The 20380-nt window shown below is 38.1% G+C and overlaps 1 protein-coding gene across 3 annotated transcripts in view; it reads left to right on the forward strand.

Moving 5' to 3' along the window:
• The window catches only part of LOC105232669 (cadherin-87A), a 146902-nt gene that overhangs the window by 80580 nt on the left and 45942 nt on the right, over positions 1-20380 (forward strand). The window lies entirely within an intron of this gene.

Consider the following 20380-nt stretch of genomic DNA (forward strand, 5'->3'; position numbering starts at 1 on the left):
AATTTTACAAAGTTTGCTACAAGGAATCATAATTTCGAGAAATAATCACAATAAAGTACATGGAATCGTAATTCATAAAGAGTTCCTGAGATCTTAAGCTCAGGCCTCAAAAAAAAGAAACCTTTAGATGCTATCTAAAGCCAAAAGCACAAAAAAGCTCCCAGACTAAGATAATTTTTATAAAAACGCAAGTTGAAGCTATTGAACAACTTCTGAGCAGTAATCAATTCTTAAAATGCGATTTTCTCTATATAATATGCCTTGTCTTCATCAAAGTTCAAAGTTAAAAAAAATAGTATGAACCATTACTATTCATGCCACTCTAACTTAACTTAGCGCATAAGTATAGCTATAAACAGGTTATGTACTCCAAACTGTAACCAAATTATTATAGCTATCATAAAATGAATTTTTACTATAAAAAAAACATATAAATTTTATAGTTTTCGATTACACTGAGCACCCTCCCTATTGTGTGTGGCTCTCCTTTTACTTGCTGCTATTAAATAGCTTAAATAGCATATTTTCACTATTATTGGGAATGAAAGATAAAACGAACGATTTATCTTCTAAACTGAAGCGTCAAATGACGCCACTTTTGGGGCCAGAACGCCAAGTTGCAAGTGAACATACAAGGGTGTGGTAACAAGTAATTGAACTGACTGCCATTTTAATACTGTTTTATAACTAGTATTGCCATTGGTTTCAACTTTCGCTATCGTCCTTCATAACAGCTTAAAACTTGACTTTCTCTACTTTGGGACTAGCAAATAATCATTTAGACCCCAATATTTAATAAGGATGAATGAGATATGATTCTGCGGGATTTCCGCAATAAATTCCTAAACTCTGTCAGGTGGATTGCATATTTTTTGGACTCCTAATTTCTTAAACATAAGTATACTTGACGGTCAATGAACTGTTTGGAGCGTGGCTTTGGATCTAAAAATTTGCAATTGGCCAGATATTGCTCATGCGTTCGACTTCAAAGTAGTATTAATAAATAGTTCAATGTAGTATTATTAAATATTAAAACTTTAACAATATCGTCTGTCCAAGTTGTCTTTCTTAAGTCTAAGAAGACGGAGCTAAGCGTTTTATGAACTGTTCAGAAAATCAAATATATCCCTCCGATTGAATGCCTGCTGAACGCATCAACCGCCTCTTCAGTTGTCGAAAAACGTAGACCTCTTAGTTTATATTTTTCGCACGGGAATCAACGTAGTCATTCGGTGCCCACATGACTCATCTAATCATTGTTTTGAGTGCTCGAAAATGCGGTTGTTTCCGTCGAGGTGTGAGAGTGATCCATCTCCGGCGGTTGGTTTTCCTGATTTCTTAAAAGACAATTGACACACGAATGGTTCTGTACCACTCAAAATTTACTGTTCTGCGTTATTTCAGTGATATGGTTGCGATATGTCCACTTTTTCAACAAAAGAAACAGGCAACCATTCGCTTGGAAGTTCCTCGTCCGCGAACAACTTTTGTTGGGTTTAGTTAATCTGGAAGCACACATACAGTTGACAGCTGTTTACTTTCGGGCTCATCACATAAATCCTCGATTCATCAAATGACAAATTGTTTGGGATCCAACGTAAACATTCTTTTTGTAAAATCAAATGTTCAGGCAATATTGACCTTGACCTCTAGTTATCTCTTCTATCCCACGATAGGTCACACGATGATCTGCCAATATTAATTTAGACATAACATCAATAGTTTCCGGGCAATAATTTATTTTGGACAAATTTCACGAAATTCGTCTTAGAGTGATCCTCGGTTCAATTCCCCATACCATCCATAAAGCTGGTCCTCGATAGAGTTTCATCGCTAAAGTTTGAATTCAGTTCATTGCTGCACTGCTGAGTTAATACGCGACGAAATTTTTAAAAAATAATCGCGCGAAAATGTTTGCAATTTACTTATTTGGTCGAGTTGAATATTTTTAAGTCACTGTAAATAACACAAATAGCGCTCCTACGTCAAAATTTTTCGAGTATGTACAACAAAAAAATGTCAAATTTTACGATAAAATTGTGATTCGCCAAATTGCAACAAGAGGATTGCCAAAAACGGCAAAAAACCATATTATCCAAAGGGAACTGTCCACCCGGACCAGTCGAACTCCAATTACTTTTCGATGCACCTTCGTATATTATTTTGAAATATATACATATATGTATGTATGTACATATTGCCATAGTGAAAAGCATACTAAAAGAATATAAGAAGCCGTTGAACTCTGCTTATTGTATCCGACAGCGTATAAAACTCACTTGTAAATGTAGTGAACGAGTTAAAGTGACTGCTCCGCACTCGGAATAATTTTTCATGTGACTTCAAAGTCTCGCTATTTGTCTGTGATAAAGTTCTCATAGCGAGGGAAATATGTACATATGTATACATGCACACATACATACCTACATGACTCTATGGCCGACATGTTGGACTTAAATACGCAAGGAGCTCATATCTCAGTGCCTGTGGCTCCTGTCTGCTGTGCAACTTATCTGCACTTAAAAAAATAAAATATATAATTCAAAAAAAAATGAGGAGGAATTCTAAAAGCTGCATTTAGAGTTGAAAATCTCGTCAATTTTTATTTTTTTCCATCACGTCAACCCACTACTTCTTAACTACTTACGTACTTACGTACTTAAGTCATTTTTCATTCTCTTGCCACATTTTTACGGGCTTGCAGCTTAGATTGAGTAAACGCGGTAAAGTTCGTAAAAGTTCTCAAATTAAAGTGGGAAAAATTAGAGGAATTATTTTAGCTTAGACAAAAGCGTAAAGGAGCGCTATAAGAAGCATGCCAGCGTGGCATACAATTCGAAAAGACTTAAATACATACATACCTATATACGAGTACATGTATCTATATGTAAGTCTGTGAAACGATAAAGTAGAGCAGAAATATCTATATATGTATGTATAAAATATATATGTTTACAGCCGCGCCAAGCACTGTTAGCCAAAGGAAGCATTACCGCATGCCGTGCAAGTCGAGCTCCCAGCCAAGCGCAAACAAGCTGAGCGCCAGAGTGGTAAGCAAATATACGAGTCGTATGTAGCTTAGAAGTGCGAGTAAACGAAGAATAAAAAATCTGTGTATAAACTAGTCAATACCTATTGTATGTGTCCAAAGACAATGCGCCCCAAGCTCCATTGCTGCAGCTTTTTTTTTCGTTTTCTGTTGGCCTTATTCGCAGAGCGCACGTGGCAACACATATTTTCTTTGACACTATGCAGGTGATGTCTCAAACATCTGCGCCAACTGGTCTCCGGAGCTATGGAAAAAATTTGCAAGCACAAACAATAGGTTCACATATACATATATACACATATGTTTACTCATACTGCATTTGCGTACGAAGTTCCCTACTTTTTTAAAGAAAAATCAAACAAACTTAATATTTTATGGGGAATGTTTATTATCAATTCTTTCAAATGTTGGCCACGGCTACGTCTCGGATGGTCCATCCATTGAGTCCAATTTTCGATGACTCGTTCGAGCATTTCGACTGGTAACTGGAATGATACGCGTGATGTTTTCCTCCAAGACCCCAGTCGAAGCGGGATTGTCTGTATAGACTTTAGGCTTTACTTATCCCCACAGGAAAAATTCAAACGGTGTGATATCACACGATCTGGTGGCTAATCGACCGGTCCAAAACGTGAAATTATCTGCTCCCCAAAGTGTTCTCTGAATAAATCTATTGATTGATATGATTAGTGGAAAGTGGCGCTGTCTTGTTCAAATCGAATGTCGTCTTGGTCACGAGCTTCAATTTCAGGCATCAAATAGTCTATTAACATGGCGCGATAACCTTCGCCATTGACGGTTACGTTCTCACCGGTATCATTTTTGGAGAAATATGGACCGATGATGCTATACAAACCACACCAAATCGTTGTTTTTTCTGGATGAAATATCAATGCTTGAATCTCTTCAGGTTCGTCTTCGTCCCAAATCCGGATATTTTGCCTGTTTACATACCCATTTATCCAGAAATGGGTCTCATAGCTGAAGAAAATTTGGCTCGAAAAAGTCGAGCGGCTTCAGGTTTTGCACAAGCTGTAGTTTGTACGCTTTCGACTTAAGTTCTCGACGTAGAATGCGCCAAGTCGTTCCATACGTCAGTCCGAGTTGCTGCGAACGGCGCCTAATCGACTTTCCACGGTCTTCGTGTACACTCTCAGCTACGGCTACTATATTTTCTTAACTGTGTACTGGAAGTATTCTGTTCGGTCGAATATTATCCAATAATGAATGCGAAGCACACGGAACACATTCTTTACAGAACATGAATTTTCGTAATAAAATTGAACGATTTGCAAGCGTTGAAGGCTGAAAAATGGACCTCTACTTGGATCACCCGTTATATTAATCAACACATAAATGTTTCTTTGTCTATAATTAGTGGTGGACCTAGTGCATAGATTGAATGAGGAAGGCTATGTGAGGTTAGTTTGTCTGCTAATAAGCCGCACTCAAGCGCGACATGTTTTGGCCATAACCTCTTCATTCGAGGAAAATTTCTGGAGACCAGAGCTGGAGAATACGGTAGATGCAGAAGCAATTTGAAGTTCAATTCATGGATTTTTGCCATCGTTTTCACTGACTTGGAACTCGGTGGATTGGCTTGGTGAAATCGAACTTTTTTCCTTCAAATGCGGGCGTTTTTCGGTGATTTCGTCCTTCAAACGATCCAATAACGCAATTTGACAACTATCAAATTTATACACACGCCCTTTGAAGGTTGGGCTAATAAATCATATAGATTTAATTTAATTGAACAGCCAGCAGTCAGCGCTTTATTACTTCCTTCAATCCGTTTCAAAGTTATCCCTTAATCTCTTAAAGCGACCACATTTAAACCAAATCTACCTCCCAGGGATTTGCTAAGTTGTATCATTTTCCGTTTACCTTTCGTATTATTTCCCAATAAGTAACGAATTTTAGCAGATATTCATGTACTTATGTAGGTATCTGCGTAAGTAGTGTGAGTACTGTCTAAAGTGCAAACATATTTATCAACAAATATTTGCAAATTCATATAGGAGATGCCCGCAAGCGGCACTTTACAAAAGAGCAGTTCTCTGAGGAAAGGATCACAGCAACAGCTAACATGCATTTTAGTGCATATACCCTGTAGGCATTGCCAAAACTGAATCAGGACGGAAGCAATGGAAACAAGTAGGGTTCGCATGTGGTTCGCACATGGCGTACCCAGCATACTTTTAAAAGGACGAGAACTAGAAAAATATTGGGTGTATATTAGACCAAAAAGGTGTACTTGAAAGAATTTAAAAGGCAACCTACGTACAGATTTATTTAGGTCGTATTTAGTACAAGCTAGACGAAAAATTTTCACCGAAGTTGTATGGATAATAGATTATTATAGATTAAAACAGTTTAAGACTTTGCTAAGATCGGCAAAGGCCCTTTTGAAGTGATCACGTGAACAATGAGTGAGTGTGGGCAATCATAGAATCCATTTTAATAATTTAACTGCTCCACTTGGTATTAAAGAAAATGAGTGGCGCTTGTCCAGATTGTTGTTCCGTCTTACCAAAAGGTTCGTCAGAAGTAATCATGCTATTATTTTTTCACTAACAAAACACTAGTTCTTACAAGCCCTGTCCCCTTAAACACTTTCTTTCTTAGATTGTTCAATGTTAGTCAAAAAGTTTTATTCTACCAATCTTTTAACGAGATAATTAAAGCAGTTGCTTAAGTACTGTTGGTCGTACAAACCAGACCCCCTTTCTGGGGTCGTGCACAAGTTTTACTCTTCTCAATTTTTTTGAAGATATCACGACATGTCAACCTTTGTGACTTATTCCAAAACAGCTCATTAAAGTTGTATTGCTTTTCACTTGGCTTGGTTTACTGGGACAAAGTCAGTCATTTCTACATTTTCAGGCCATTTTCCTTGCGCTTTTTTGATATGTTCTCTGCTTTAATTGGCTAATTGGTTTTCAGATGTTGCTGTTGCCGAGAGGAAAAATAAAACTGAAAGAATTTCACAAATTCGTTTATTTCAAATTCTCCTAACACTCAATTTCGTATCTCATCATTCGGTTGTTTCTCAGTTTTTTTTTTGTTTTGATTACCTGGATTTGCGAGACATGCTTTTGAGTTGTTTTCATTTCTTGTTTTTCCATTATTATTTTGACACGAAGTAAAATGCAAATACACATGCTTTTCATGCCATCGTCCTGCTTGTCATGGCCTACATTCATTATGTGAAAATCTTGAAATATTTATTCCGCTTGTGTGCATATTCTTTGTGTTTATTACCTTAGGAAAACCGAAGGACAGTTTGTGTGCACTCACTAAGTAATTCACTCTCAGTTGTTAAGGAGTTTTTTTTTTACTTGAATTACTTACGTAATGAAATATGGGCAGTCAGCCTGATGAACTTGAAAGCTTTAAATGAAATTTTGTATAATATGCATACATTTCTAAAATCTTAAATCTTATAAGTAATAGCATAATACTTTCAGTTAACTTCCTATAAAAAATTTTAGGCAGCTTCCGAGCGTCTGATGAATTGCGAAAGAAATATTTTTCGTGATAGAAACATACTCGGAGTTTTGAGATTGCCTTCGTTGTTTACTCTGAAAAATATTGGCATCTTACTATGAAGCACGGCTCAATCATTTTTTCCTTGCATTTCTAGTTGTCTCTTAGTAAACTTTAAGGTGTTCAGCATGCCTATAATGAAGGCAGGTATCATGAAGAAATTTTGCTGTTGGCATCTTTTTCGACATCAAGTGGGCCTCCAATAATGTGCGGCTGGAAGCGGTGGCTAAATCTCTCGAAAAGTTTGATGTGTAATCGAACCTAAAGGTTTTCATATATAGTTTTTTTTGCGACGGTAAGGTCGTGACGTAAAGGTTAACAGTGGTAAAGGTTAACGGAGAAACCCAGCAAGATCCCCACTGCTTTGGATGGTTAGCGACCTATTTAAAGATGTCGGCGAACGAGGTTGTGATATCCTATGCTGACGATGTTGTTCTTATAGTAAAAATAAAATTCCTATATACCGTCGATGAGCTAACCGAAGGATACCTCAATGTGGTATCCAACTGTGCGAATAGAAGTGGTTTAGCCGTCAACCCAACTTACTTACTGTGCGCTCAGAGTTAGTCAAGGAATGTCTGTCCTCATTGAAATAACATCAAGCTACTACTGTATCATCAGACGCGGTTGGTTGCCTGTTCAAACCGGAATTGCTGGCAACTGCAAAGCCAAAGTGTTCAGTTCACATCGGATTGGGGCCGGGTTGGATATCCATTGGTATCTTGCGTTCTAGCAATGAACCAATGACCTCGCGTGAGCTTATCAGGCGCTGATCGTCAAAGTTGTATGGAGGAGGGTGAGGTGGAAATATCTAGGCATTTTCTCCTCTAACCTCACCTTCCGTAGTTATCGAATTTTTGTTGGAGAAAATGAACAAATGAACGTTAGAAAATGGATATAGCTGAGCTTAAGCTTGGTAAAAAATAATATGGAAACGGCTTAATACTTAAAAAAAATAATCTCGGTCCAATAGTTTGAAGTGTATTTGTTGGCACTGTTTTATACAACAAGCGTGTAGGAATCTATATCTAATCCTCAGAAGACTGGTATGATTACAAGGTCACAGACTACCTACTTGTTCAAACATATCGTTGCCATCCTGTCCTTAAAAGCTCGATATTCTTTGAAGGAAGTATGTATACTATAAATTTAGCACCGTTGACTCGTTATACTGTGTGTCTCGACAGCATTTGTCGTATCTTTATGTTGTTGATTTATCTGCACAACACTGTAAAAGTGAATACAAAAGCGCATCACCAAGTTTATGTATAAAATCCTAATATAGAGGGTATCCTTGTGCCCGTAAGTCTGTTGAACGAACGCCCTAAGTGACGCTGTTGGTCATGCAGAAACTGCTCATGTCCATTGTGGTTGGGATGCGGTTGCCCAGGCAATGTTGAGTGGTAGCTTGTGCAAACATTCGGTTCTTTTTAAACTTTGCCTGTGGTTGCCGTAGCCTCCAGAACCTAAGAGCCACTCACTTGCGTTAGATTCATATATTTAGTACACACATGCATCTATATTTCTCCATTATCTCTGTTTGTAAGCGGATAATTTACTTGGCAAATATGGGAGGTTAATTCAACAAAATATATTGTAGGTTAATTAATTGCTACATAGGGTATGCAGAGTACTTAGGCAAGTAAATAGACAAATAAGTTTCACAAGCAAATCTTCAACGAGTAGTTCTTTAAAGCAATTTTCTTGAAAAAATATTACATGAATCCATTTCAGTGATCCAGTTTATGAAACGGATTATTTTACGGCTATTAACAGCGGCATCTGGTTAGGATATTTTTAGAAAGTTTGATTTTGCCACCTTATTTTTGGTAGTTTGGCTTAGTGCAAAATGCTTGTAAGGGGTGATCCATGTAGAGTTACATTTTCAATAGCCTCTTTTTGCCAGATCACGCGTGAGTCATGTCAAGCTGTCATGTTAGTTTTGTTCAGTATTGTTTAGCATTTCTTCATGGAGAGACCTACGTCAGAACAACGTTCACAAACCGTTCAACTTTATTACGAAAATTCACGTTTTGTAAATAATGCGTTTTGTGCGATTCGCTCAACTTATGGTCAACATAATCAGCTTACTGAGCGCTCTATACGCAATATCCATCTTGAGACCCAGCATTCATTAAGGGACATTATTCGGCCGAACAGACCACGTCTAGCATGCAATGAAGAAAATATAGCAGCCGTAGCTGAGAGTATACATGAAGACCGTTGAGAGTCGATTCGGCGCCGTTCGCGGCAACTCGGACTGACGTATGGAACGACTTGGCGCATTGTACATCGAGATCTTCAACAAAAAGTGTACAAAATACAACTTGTGCAAGATCTGAAGCTGTTCGACTTCCTCAAGCGACTTCGCTTCCCTCTATGGGCTCGTGAAAAATTCCAAGAAGATTCGACATTTTTGAGCCAAATTTTGTTTAGCAATGAGCTTCATTTCCGGCTCAATGGATTTGGGACGAAAAGCAATTTGCAGATGTTGAAAATCTGTCATTTCATCCAGAAAAATAACGGTTTGGTGTGGTTTGTGGGCCGGTCTAATCATCGATCCTTATTTCTTCAGAAATGATGATCAAAAGATTACGAGTGTCATTCCCATGTTATTAGTCGAAATGATTCAAAATGTCAAGGTATGAATTCAGTTGATCACAGTTGCTTGGAAAGGACTTAAATTTATTCAAGTTGTTTCTTAATATCATATCTGAAGTTTAAATTTCGTTCTTCCATTTTTGTGTAACTTAAGGAGTTCCAAAAGTTGCGAAACATTTCCTCACTAGAATGCAATGTTCTGATAAGGAGCGTGAAAGGACGGTAAAGTGCTTATCGAAGGTTGTTGTATGTTCTCTGGTTCCGATTTTTTTACCTTGAGCTTATGTTTCGAAGGTCTTTGCTTCTTCTTTCATTTTCGATACTTGTGAGAGCTCTGGCCGCTTTTATCTGCAACAAATAGTATGTGGTTCTTTCCTTTGAGTATGGAAAGAATATAAGTGTATCTTCAAAAACTAAGCGTTATTCGCTTCAAACTGCATGACCGTCCTTCAATTTTTTTAATCTATAAGTAAATCGCATGACTGCATTAAATTCTTTGTCAATTTTTAAATGCGTTTGAGATTATCAGCCTGCCAGCTGCGGCCTGCCGAGCAATGAAAACAAATTTCAACAATCAAATCAACATCAACAGATGGGTACCTAAGGAATCGTAACCAATTTACTGCTTCTACAACAAACAACCCACATACGTAACCTAATATTTTCTACACACATGGCTCCTGGTATCATCGTTATGACATTCGTACATATGAACTTATGGAACATGTGCGTCGATTCAAAATTGCGCTCACATTTTATTATGCATTTGTAGGCGAATTTGCATAAGAATCAGGTCTGATAAAAAAATCTTCAAATTACAGCATTGCAGTTGGAACTGTAAAAAATTGTGAAAAGTGGAAGAAGAAAAGAAAGACTAATGTCAAGTAAAACGACGCCAGTATGGCTAAACTAATATGATTATGCGCGTTTGGTTTATAACGAACGAGCGAGGGAGTGGTATAGGTATAGTGAAGAATTGGGTTAACGGGCGTACAGTCGTTGTCGTTATACCTACATACTATATATAATAATGTGATTTATATTATGTAAATTTCAAGTTGTAGAACTGTGTTCTTAAGATTTCTTTTTTAAGTTCTCCAGAACAGTTATACATATACATATGTATGTACATACATACAAGTGTGTTAGCGCTTTCAAGTCGCCGTTTAAATAGCGTCAAATCAGTTTCGAATGATTCTGTTGTCGTTGGTTTGTTTGTAAAGGCTATAAAGTACTTGCAGCCAATATGCACTGACATTTCAAAGTTGGCTAATTTTTTTTAAGAAAAAATATAGAAACATCAAATTTAATGGAAATTTTTTATTACGATTCGAAAGAAGATTCTTTGGCATTTATTTTTTGAGGATTAAATTTTTTAAATTGGCTGCGACTACGTCTTAGAAGGGTCATCCGTTGAGTCCAATTTTCGTTAAATCGTTCGAGCATTTCGATTGGTAACTGGCGAATGACACACATGATGTCTTGTTTCAAAGCCTGAATCGAAGCGGAATTGTCCACATAAACTTTAGACTTTACATACATACATATTCCTACATGCAACAATCTAACGGTGTGAAATCACAAGATCGCGGCCAATCGACCGGCCCAAAACGTGAAATTGTTATTATCTGCTCACCAAAGTTTTCTCTCATTAAATCCATTGATTGATGCGATGTGTAAGAAGTGGCGCCGTCTTGTTGAAACCAAATGTCGCCGTGATCACGACCTTCAATTTCAGGCATCAAATAGTCGGTTATCATGGCGCGATAAAGGTCCATTGACTATTACGTTCTCACCGGAATCTTTTTGAAGAAATATGCACCGATGATTCCACCGGCCCACAAACCAGACCAAACCGTTGTTGTTTCTGAATGAAATAGGAGCTCTTGAATCGGGTTGGTCTTCGTCTCAAATGCGGCAATTTTGCCTCATTGCTGAACAAAATTTAGCTCGAAAACGTCCGATCTTCTTGGAACTTTTCAAGAGTTCATAAAGCGAACCGATATCGCTTGGAAAGGTCGAGCGGCTTCAGTTCTTGCACGAGCTATAAAATGTGCCAAGTACGTCATACGTCGATCTGAGTTGCCGCGAATGGCGCCGAATCGACTCTTCATGGTGTTCGTGTATATTTTCAGTTACGGCTGCTTTGTTTTCTTCACTTCGTGCTGGACGTGATCTATTCGGTCGAATATTACCCAATAATGAATGCTGGCCGATTATATTGACTATAAGTTAATAGTTCGAGAAGAATTATGTTGTCAAACTTGGCAATTTGGAAAAATATTTTTTGTTCTCTTAAGAAGACCTAACTTCTATATTGAATTTGTGCATTAATTCTAAATTTCTTGACGATATCTCCGCAAATGAAAAAGTTTTCGTTTTCAGCCCTCGATCCCTATGGTTCAATATACATACATATATGACAGCTATGTGATATAGTGATTTTATATTGGCGGTTCTGGCTAATGAGTATGTTTTTTAGGGAGCGAAGGACATGAACACAATTTCATATCAATATCTCAAAGACTGAGAGATTAGTTCTCGTACATACAGACAGGCGGACTTGGCCAATAGTGGAAAACTCTGAAACGACTTCGGTTTCGTCTGTAATTTAATAGACACGAATATTTCAAGAGATGAACGGATTGAGTTCAGAGCTTCAAATTTTTTCTGTTTCCTTAGCTCTTTGCAATATATGGTGACCCTTTCTGTTCTTAGCCTAGCATTTCAATAAATACCGCTAGTTTTAGCTCCACCAGCTACCAGTTTTACCACCATCCACCATCTACAATGTCATCTGTTAAAACTCTGATAATCTCAGCCCTTTCGCAAAGTTGCATGACAAAGAACACAAGCGAAGCAAAAAGTCATTGATTTATCAGAAAGTATTGAAAAATTCGTGCAGTTCAATTTACATTGCATGCAACATGTTGCAGCATCGAAAGTCAACTGCAAATTGGCATAGTTTTGCAATGCTTTTGATTGTAAAATACCAATGCGGAATGTGACAAAGAGCAAATATAACGAAATCAAAGACGAGCGAAGGAAAAATCAGTGCGTCTTGTGACGTGCGACGTGCAGCATTTGTTAGTGTTGCACATCCAATATGCCTGCCACGCAAGTTGACGTACAAGAGCGCTGGGTTAATGTGCAAGCGGGTAGAAGAGTGAAAAGTAAACGTTGCAACGTGATGCAATGCAACCGCACATACATACATATATGTGCATATGTACATATGGGTGTACGCATGTAAATATGTCGATTTTGCTTGCGTGTGTGTGACATTGAAAAATTAGCAGCAAATTGCAGCAATTGCGCTTGAAGGTTATATAACTGCAAGCGCTTACACATGCACACACATACTCGTACAACCATACTTAAATACATGCAATTATGTCGCTCATATAATATAATGGCAGTAATGTAATATATAGAAAAAATTACAATAAAAACAAAGCTGATAATTGAGCGATTATATAAGCATAAATAAATGAAATGTGTTTTACAGTTATTATTGTTAGACACCGACATTGTTTGTTTTTATTACCACTTAGTTGTTGTTGTTTTTTGTTAATGCATTTTTTCTGCTTGTTATTGCGATTATTATTACTATTGTATTATTTTATTATTACATTCACCAAGCGTTAGCACATTTTACTGCACAATCGCACAATCGTCTGTTTGCTGCTCTCCACTTTGCTTGTGTCTGTGCGTTTTTTGTTGGGCGATATTTCATTTCTTTTGTTGCTGGTTTATTATTGTGACATTAAATGAGCAGCACAAGTGGAATTTGAGTGGTTTTCGCTACTTGCAGCCACTCGAAGGCGCCGCAAGAAAAGCGAAATTAAAAAGAAGAAGAAGGCGAAGACGAATACGAAGACGTAGAAGTGTAACGAAAACAACTTGACAGCCCAGCCATTACACAATGCAATCGCCCACAAACCGTTAGATAAGTATTCAGCTAATATAGTCAAGTGCCGTTGAGCAGCAACTTCGGGTTGCAAGAAGTGGCGATTATTTTCCACCACCCAATAACAAATATTAAGTTTAAATGCCAATTTAAGTAATATGTGAGAGAAAAAGTATTCGATATATGTATATGTAAGCACGTAAGCTGTGTCTATTCCAATAAAGAAGATAAGGTATGTAGTCGAAATGATTTAAGAAAAATTCTTCTTCTTTACTGGCGTATACCGGTTATAGCCGAATTCACAACAGTGCGGCGGCAGTCGTTTCTTCCTTTCGAAATGTGGCGCCAATTGGAGTTTCCATGCGAAGCCAAGTCCTTCTCCACCTGCTATCTCCAACGGAGTGGAGGTCTTCCTCTTGCTCTGCTTCCCCTGCGGATACTGCGTCGAAAACTTTCAGAGCTGGAGTGCTTTCATCCAATCGGACGATATGACATAGCCACCGTAGCCATGTCTCTTAAGTCACTGAACTATATTAATGTCGTCGTATATCTCGTACAGTTCGTCGTTCCAACGACTGCGGTTTTCGCCGTTGGCAATGCTCAAAGGATCATACATCTTCAACTGAACCTTTTTCTTAAAATCGTCGACTCATCTTATGTTGTCGTAATCCATGCCTCTTTACCATATAGCAGAAAGGGGATGATGTGTGACTTGTAGAGTTTGAACTTTGTCCGTCGAAAGAGGACTTTACTTCTCAATTGCCCACTCAGTCCGAAATAGCACCTGTTGGCAACAGTTAATCTGCGTTGGATTTCGAGTCTGACATTGTTGTTGTTGCTGTTAATGCTGGTTGCAAGATAGACGAAATTATCTACAACTTCGAAGTTATGACTGTCAATGGTGACGTGGGAGCATAGTCGTGAGTGCGACGACTGTTTGTTTGATGACAGGAGATACGTATTTCGTCTTGCCCTCGTTCATTGCCAGAGCCATCTGATTCGCTTCCTTATCCAGTTTGAAGATAGCAGAACTAATGGTGCAGGTATTAAGGCCAATGATATCAATATCATCACTCTTATAGAAGATGGTACCTTCTCTACTCAGACCTGCAGCTCGAACTATTTTTTCCAGCAATATATTGAAGAAGTCGCACGATAGGGAGTCGCCTTGTTTGAAACCTCGTTTGATATCGAACGGCTCGGAGAGGTCCTTCCCGATTCTGGCGGAGCTTTTGGTTTTGCTCAACGTCCGTTTACACAGTTTAGTTTAGTTTTTCGGCATAAAGACAGCTCCTTTTCGTTCTGTCAAAAACAGCTTTGAAATCAACGAAGATCATGGGTCTTTTGCAAGATTCGGTGCATGGTGAATATCTGGTCGGTAGCTTATTTTCTAGTCCTAAAACCGCACTGATAAGATCCAATCAGTTTGTTGACGTTGGGTTTTAATCTTTCACACAATACGCTCGATAGAACCTTATATGCAATATTTAGGAAGCTTATCCCACGGTGTTTGACGCAAATTGTGAGGTCTCTTTTTTGTGGAATGAGCAGAGCACACTTAGATTCCAATCATCGGGCATGCTTTCGACCGACTAAATTCTACAAAGAAGCTGATGTATGCTCTTTATCAGTTCTTCGCCGCTGTATTTGAATAGCTCGGTTGGCAATGCATCAGCCGGCGCCGCTTTGTTGTGCTTCAGCTGAGTAATTGCTATTCTTACTTCTTCATGATCGGGCAATGGAACGTCCGCTCCATCGTCACTATTTGAATGAATCTTAAATGTCTGCTGTAGCCTAAATCCGATCCAAAGCTACTCGTTAAAGATAGATAAGTCATTAGTAGAAACACGTTTCCATAGCAACTACAAGCATATCTTTCTTTTTTCTAGTGCGCTTAATGCCCACCATTTGAAGAGTGTACGCACTCAGCTCCATCAGAAGACGACATTTATATGCAACTCGAACTATAGTCAATTCATGCTTTATTCTTCGTTTCTTCTTCTTCTTCTTTGTCTTCTTCTTCGTCTTCTTTTTCTTCTTATGGCACAATAGACAAGTTTTTCAACTCAAGGCCACGAGCAGTACACACTTCCGCCCAACCAAAGCAAGTTCGATTCACTTCGAACACCACTCACCACTCAAGCATGTCGGCATACACACTTTTGGACAGATCCATATGTATGTGGGTATGTGGGTACGTGGCAACTCTTCAGTATTCGCCTTTCGTATGCATTTCAATTTCATTATTGTTCGCACGTCACACGGCGCTGTCTTTGGGTCGAACTGATTGCCGCCTGATTGACTGACAGTCACTGTCAGTGTCATTGTTGTCAACACCATTGTTAGTTAGCACACGGTCAGTGCCTTCATTTGCTGCGGCCAGTAGATATGACTCGGATGCTCGACACTATGGCCAATGTCGTTAACAATGAGCGTCCAAATCTCAGTTGCAGCCGCAATTTTCTGCACACCAATCCAGCTTATTGTGTTTAGCGTTGAACCATTGAATGCGTCTAGCTGGAGCTAAGTCTCACAAATACTACACACGTTGCAAGTAGTGTGTTAGTTTTTCGTAAGTACTCGTACGCTCAGCCATACATAGTTGGAGTTTGGTTTTTAGAAACTTTGTTTGCTTTTACTCGCTTATTCAGCTCACGTAATGATGATGATAATAGTCGCACGCCTCAGCCAGCCACTTCTTGTGCCAAACTGCAGCTGGAAACGCTTCGATTAGATATGCTCTGTCGTTTGGGCCTTCAATCTAGTAATTCTACTTCCCACTCTTTTTGCGCCAATCATTTTTGTATTTTCTGCGTTCTCTTCGTTTTTTTGTATACTCTTAGCTTTTGGCGAGCCACTTAAGCTGACGCTTTTGTGGTCCACTTGATTTCGTCCATTTGCGCCATGCACTTCACTCTTGTACCACGTTTATTCTATTCTGGTGAAATGCTCACTTACCACGGGAACTTTGTTGACTGTATATATGTACATATGTATATATATGTAAGTATATGGCGACAGATGTGTTATATAAATATTTGTACAATTTCTATTATTCTTTCCATATTTTCATTTTGATTGATTAATTCAACGGGGAGCTTTTATACACCTGACCACAAGAGAGAACTCCAATGGGTAAATATCGTCTCAAACAAAAAAAATATATACATACATACATATGTATATTTTATAATTTTAAGAAAAATATGGAGCTAAAGAATTTTAATATTTGGGTTCAAAAGTGTAATAGTGCATAAATAATCTTACATCTATTATACTAGTCAAATTATTCAGGAATATAAATTGCGTAGTCCATTGTCTTTGTTGTGTTTGTTGTAGCAAAAGAGAGCATTATCCCAATATTTTTGAGGAAGACTGCGAATTCTAGGTATAAATCTGGCTCCATTCTGGTTAGTAGACCCAACTCACGTCAAACAATTTTGCTAAAAGCTGGTCGTTAATAGTTCTCTCTGGAAGACATATCCGAGCCTATTCTAGTTACGTATACTCGCTAAAATAAATACATATATATAAAAAAGAAACGGGTTCCACGGAGATGTGATTTCAGTTTGGGGAACAAGAAAAAATCACACGGAGCCAAATCCGGTAAATACGGTGGTTGATGGATGGTATTCATTGCGTGTTTGGCTGTAAATTCGGTCACAATCGTGGTTCGATGCGATGGTGCATTATCATCGTGTAAAATTCATGAATTGTTCTTCCACAACTCCGATCGTTTTCGACGGATGTTCGTTCACAAACGCCTCATTACGGCCAAACCCAAATATATCTCCTCATTGACCGTCTGTTCCTTCGGAGCGAATTCATGATGCGTCAGACCTCGAATATCGAAAAAACCAATAAGCATTACCTTTAGTCTTGAGCGGCATTGGCGTAATTATTTTGATTTCGGCTCGTTTTTCCCTCTCCATTTCGATAATTGTTGACTTGTTTGTATCTCAAACTCATAAACGCATGTCTCATCGGCAGCTATAATGCTCTCCATGAATGTGGGATGAGAATTCGCCCGATCAAGCATGTCCAAAGATACCGGCTTACGATACTCTTTTTGAAAGAAAAAAAATCAGCTTCATCGGCACGAGTCGAGCAAGAAAACGTTTCATACTCAAAATATCCACCAAAATCATTCGAACGGTCCCGCCGGAATTGTCGAGCCCTCTTGCCATCTCTCTAACACAAGCCTGACGATTTTAAGATTTGGATCTAGAAGAATGCCGCGCAGGACAGCTAAATAAGTTTGAAGATGAGCAACTGAATGCATTACCCCATGAAGATTGTTGCTAGACATAATAAGGGTTCGTAAATTTTTCAGAAGTCACTCAAGCAGCCATTTCAAATCGTTTAAAGGCAAGGAAATTGGGTGTCATGTGAATAGGAGCCTTGAGACTTTGAAAGGGGATTTTGCAAGCCAAAAATGCTGCTTGAAAGCTACAAAAAGAAGTCGGGTTTGCATATAATTGTGTTAAAAAATAATGGTGATAAAAAGTGAAGTTCCATTACTGAAACCTGGTTGGCAATCCAAATAAACGGGAAAGCCGAATACCGATAACGCCTTGATAATGATCTGTCTTCTGTAAGATCAAAAGACCGTGCTGCATTATGAGTTGCTAAAACGTATTACAACCATTATTGTAGAACGCTACCGGCTTCAACTCATCAATTTTAAGCGAGCGTTTGCTGAAAAACGCGCGGTATATGCAACTAAACTCGAGACAAAAATTTTCCAGCATGGCAACGCTCGGTCTAATGTTAGAAGACCGTTGAAAAACCATTTGGAAAACGCTAACTGCGACGTGTTTCGCCTTATAGCTGAGACCTTGGCTGCTACATATTATTCCCATTTACCTATATTTCGGAATTTGGTTACCGTAATGTTGCAATCCTGCAACTCATAACTTTATAGTAAAGTCTGACATTATTGTTGTTATACGAACTCGAACTGTTTTAACATAGGAGTGTTATTTGTGTTGTTTACAGTAACTTATAATATTCATCTCGACCAAAAAATTAAACCAAATCGCAAACAATTTCGCGCAATTATTTTTTACAACTTTCGACGCGGATTGACTCGGCAACAGTGTTCCACTTCGTCTTTAAAGTGCTACGAAATACGTCTATGAAATTATGACAGGTGATGGATCGTGAAATTACGCTTGTTAACGCCAAAGTAAACAGCAGTTGACTGTATAGGTGTTTCAAAACGAGCCGAATCCAACAAAAGCCGTTCGCGAACGAAGCACTTCCAAGCTAATGGTTGTCTGTTTTAGAAAAATTGAAGATGGACTATAGATCTTAATGGAGAATATTTTGATAAACTATAAAACGATTTTATTTGTTAATATTTCATTAGGTTCTCTAATCTCGTAATGTAAATGGCAACCCTCGTATGACTTCTATTGCACTGTTCGATGCAGTACACCATTATACGGTTTACATCTGAACAGAACAGTCACTTTAAACACTATTCTCGCAATTTTAAAGGATTACCTTCAATTATTATGACAGGACTATATACTATGATCTCTTTTTTCTTTATATGCATACCTCTTTCATAAGAAAGTAAATGCGAAAAATCTGAAGTCGACACTTCTCCGAGTGCACTATTCACGTTAAAGCCACTCAATGACTCTTGATGCCAACTGTTGGCTTAAATACATAAATACTTACTGTTAAAAAACCTGTTGCGTATCATTGTAACCATTGATATTTTCCTATTTTTTCTCTTTCAAAGAATGCAGAGCAATGTACATTTTTATACTCCTGCAACATGTTGTACAGAGTATAATAGTTTTGTTCACCTAACGGTTGTACGTATTACCTAAAACTAATCGAGTTAGGTATATAACGATCAGGATGATGAGTCGAGTTAAAATCCGGCTGGCTGTCTGTCTGTCTGCGCGTCCATCCGTCCGTCCGGTCACGCTGTAACTTGAGCATGGGGGTTGCTTAATACAAAAAAATTACGAGTTCGTAGGTGAATGTAATCGGACCACTGCCACGCCCATAAAACGCCAAAAATCGAAAACATATACTTAAAATGCCATAAATAAGCACTAAATTAAAAAATAAACCTCTAATCTGCAACGGGGAATTACAGTAGCACAGGGTACTTGTGGGAAAAAATTAAATAAAGTCACAGTGTGATAATGGGAGAAATCGGACTACAACCACGTCTACTTTCCATATAACACAACTTTAAATTCAATTTTATTTTTTCACTTTCCATTACACAAATTAAAAAGTAAGTAATATAACGTGATAAAATTTTGCACTAATAATTTCTTTAACTTAACCTTATGACCAAAAATTGCCGAAATCCAACCAAAACTGTTCCGAGCCACTAGGTGTCGAACATGTGGACTCCAGTATCTATAGTTGACTTTTGACCGAAAATATCGGTAAATGTATGGGAATAAATTGAAATTCTGAGAGAATGCATTCCCGACAATAGGAACTCTGTGTACCAAAAATGGGTTGAATCGGGTCAATACTTCCCTGATACCCCACATAACTAATATAAAGATTTTCGAACTTCCGGGTGACTTTATATTGCATATATCGGTCAATATTTGAGCTATCTCAATGAAAATTACAGAGCGTGTTTTACTCATAACAGTGTATTTTTGTGACTAAAATAGATTCAATTAGGCAAAAATTGGACCTAGCTCCCATACAATTAATATCAGGATTTTCGAACATCCGGATTCCGCTCCTCTGGTTGACATTTTACATTTTAAGGTATATCCCTGGCTTTCTTCCTTGCAAGTTGCAAGAGTATAAAATGTTTGGTTGCAGCCGGACTTAGTTCTTCCTTACTTGCTATCATTGTTGTTTTCTTGTTATGTAATTCGCTTCTTTTTTGCCGTTGGCACAAAAATGCCGTTGTGTGCAGAATTCTGTTTTTTACAAACGTTTTTTGTTTTCATTTTTTTGTCCATCAAATTTGTCAATTTCATTCAGTGAAATTGCATGTTGTTTATGTTATTTACTTATATAAATATTTGGACAAAAGAAAAATGTATTAGAAAGACACGAAAGAAAAATAAAAAGTTAACAACTTTTCTCATTTAAACACCCACGCTCATCACCAACACCACAACAGTTGATGTATGCCGTCGTTGCTTGTAGTCTCCTGCTCTGGTAAGAAGTGTTGAAGAGACGGAAGAAGCTCTCGCTAAGAGTAGTACGAAACAAAAGCTGTGGAATATTTACAGCCCTATTCTGCGTCAGTTACAACATTTTTGTTAACCGCG

Source organism: Bactrocera dorsalis, chromosome 2 (assembly GCF_023373825.1).
Source record: "Bactrocera dorsalis isolate Fly_Bdor chromosome 2, ASM2337382v1, whole genome shotgun sequence".
Classification (NCBI taxonomy): domain Eukaryota; kingdom Metazoa; phylum Arthropoda; class Insecta; order Diptera; family Tephritidae; genus Bactrocera; species Bactrocera dorsalis.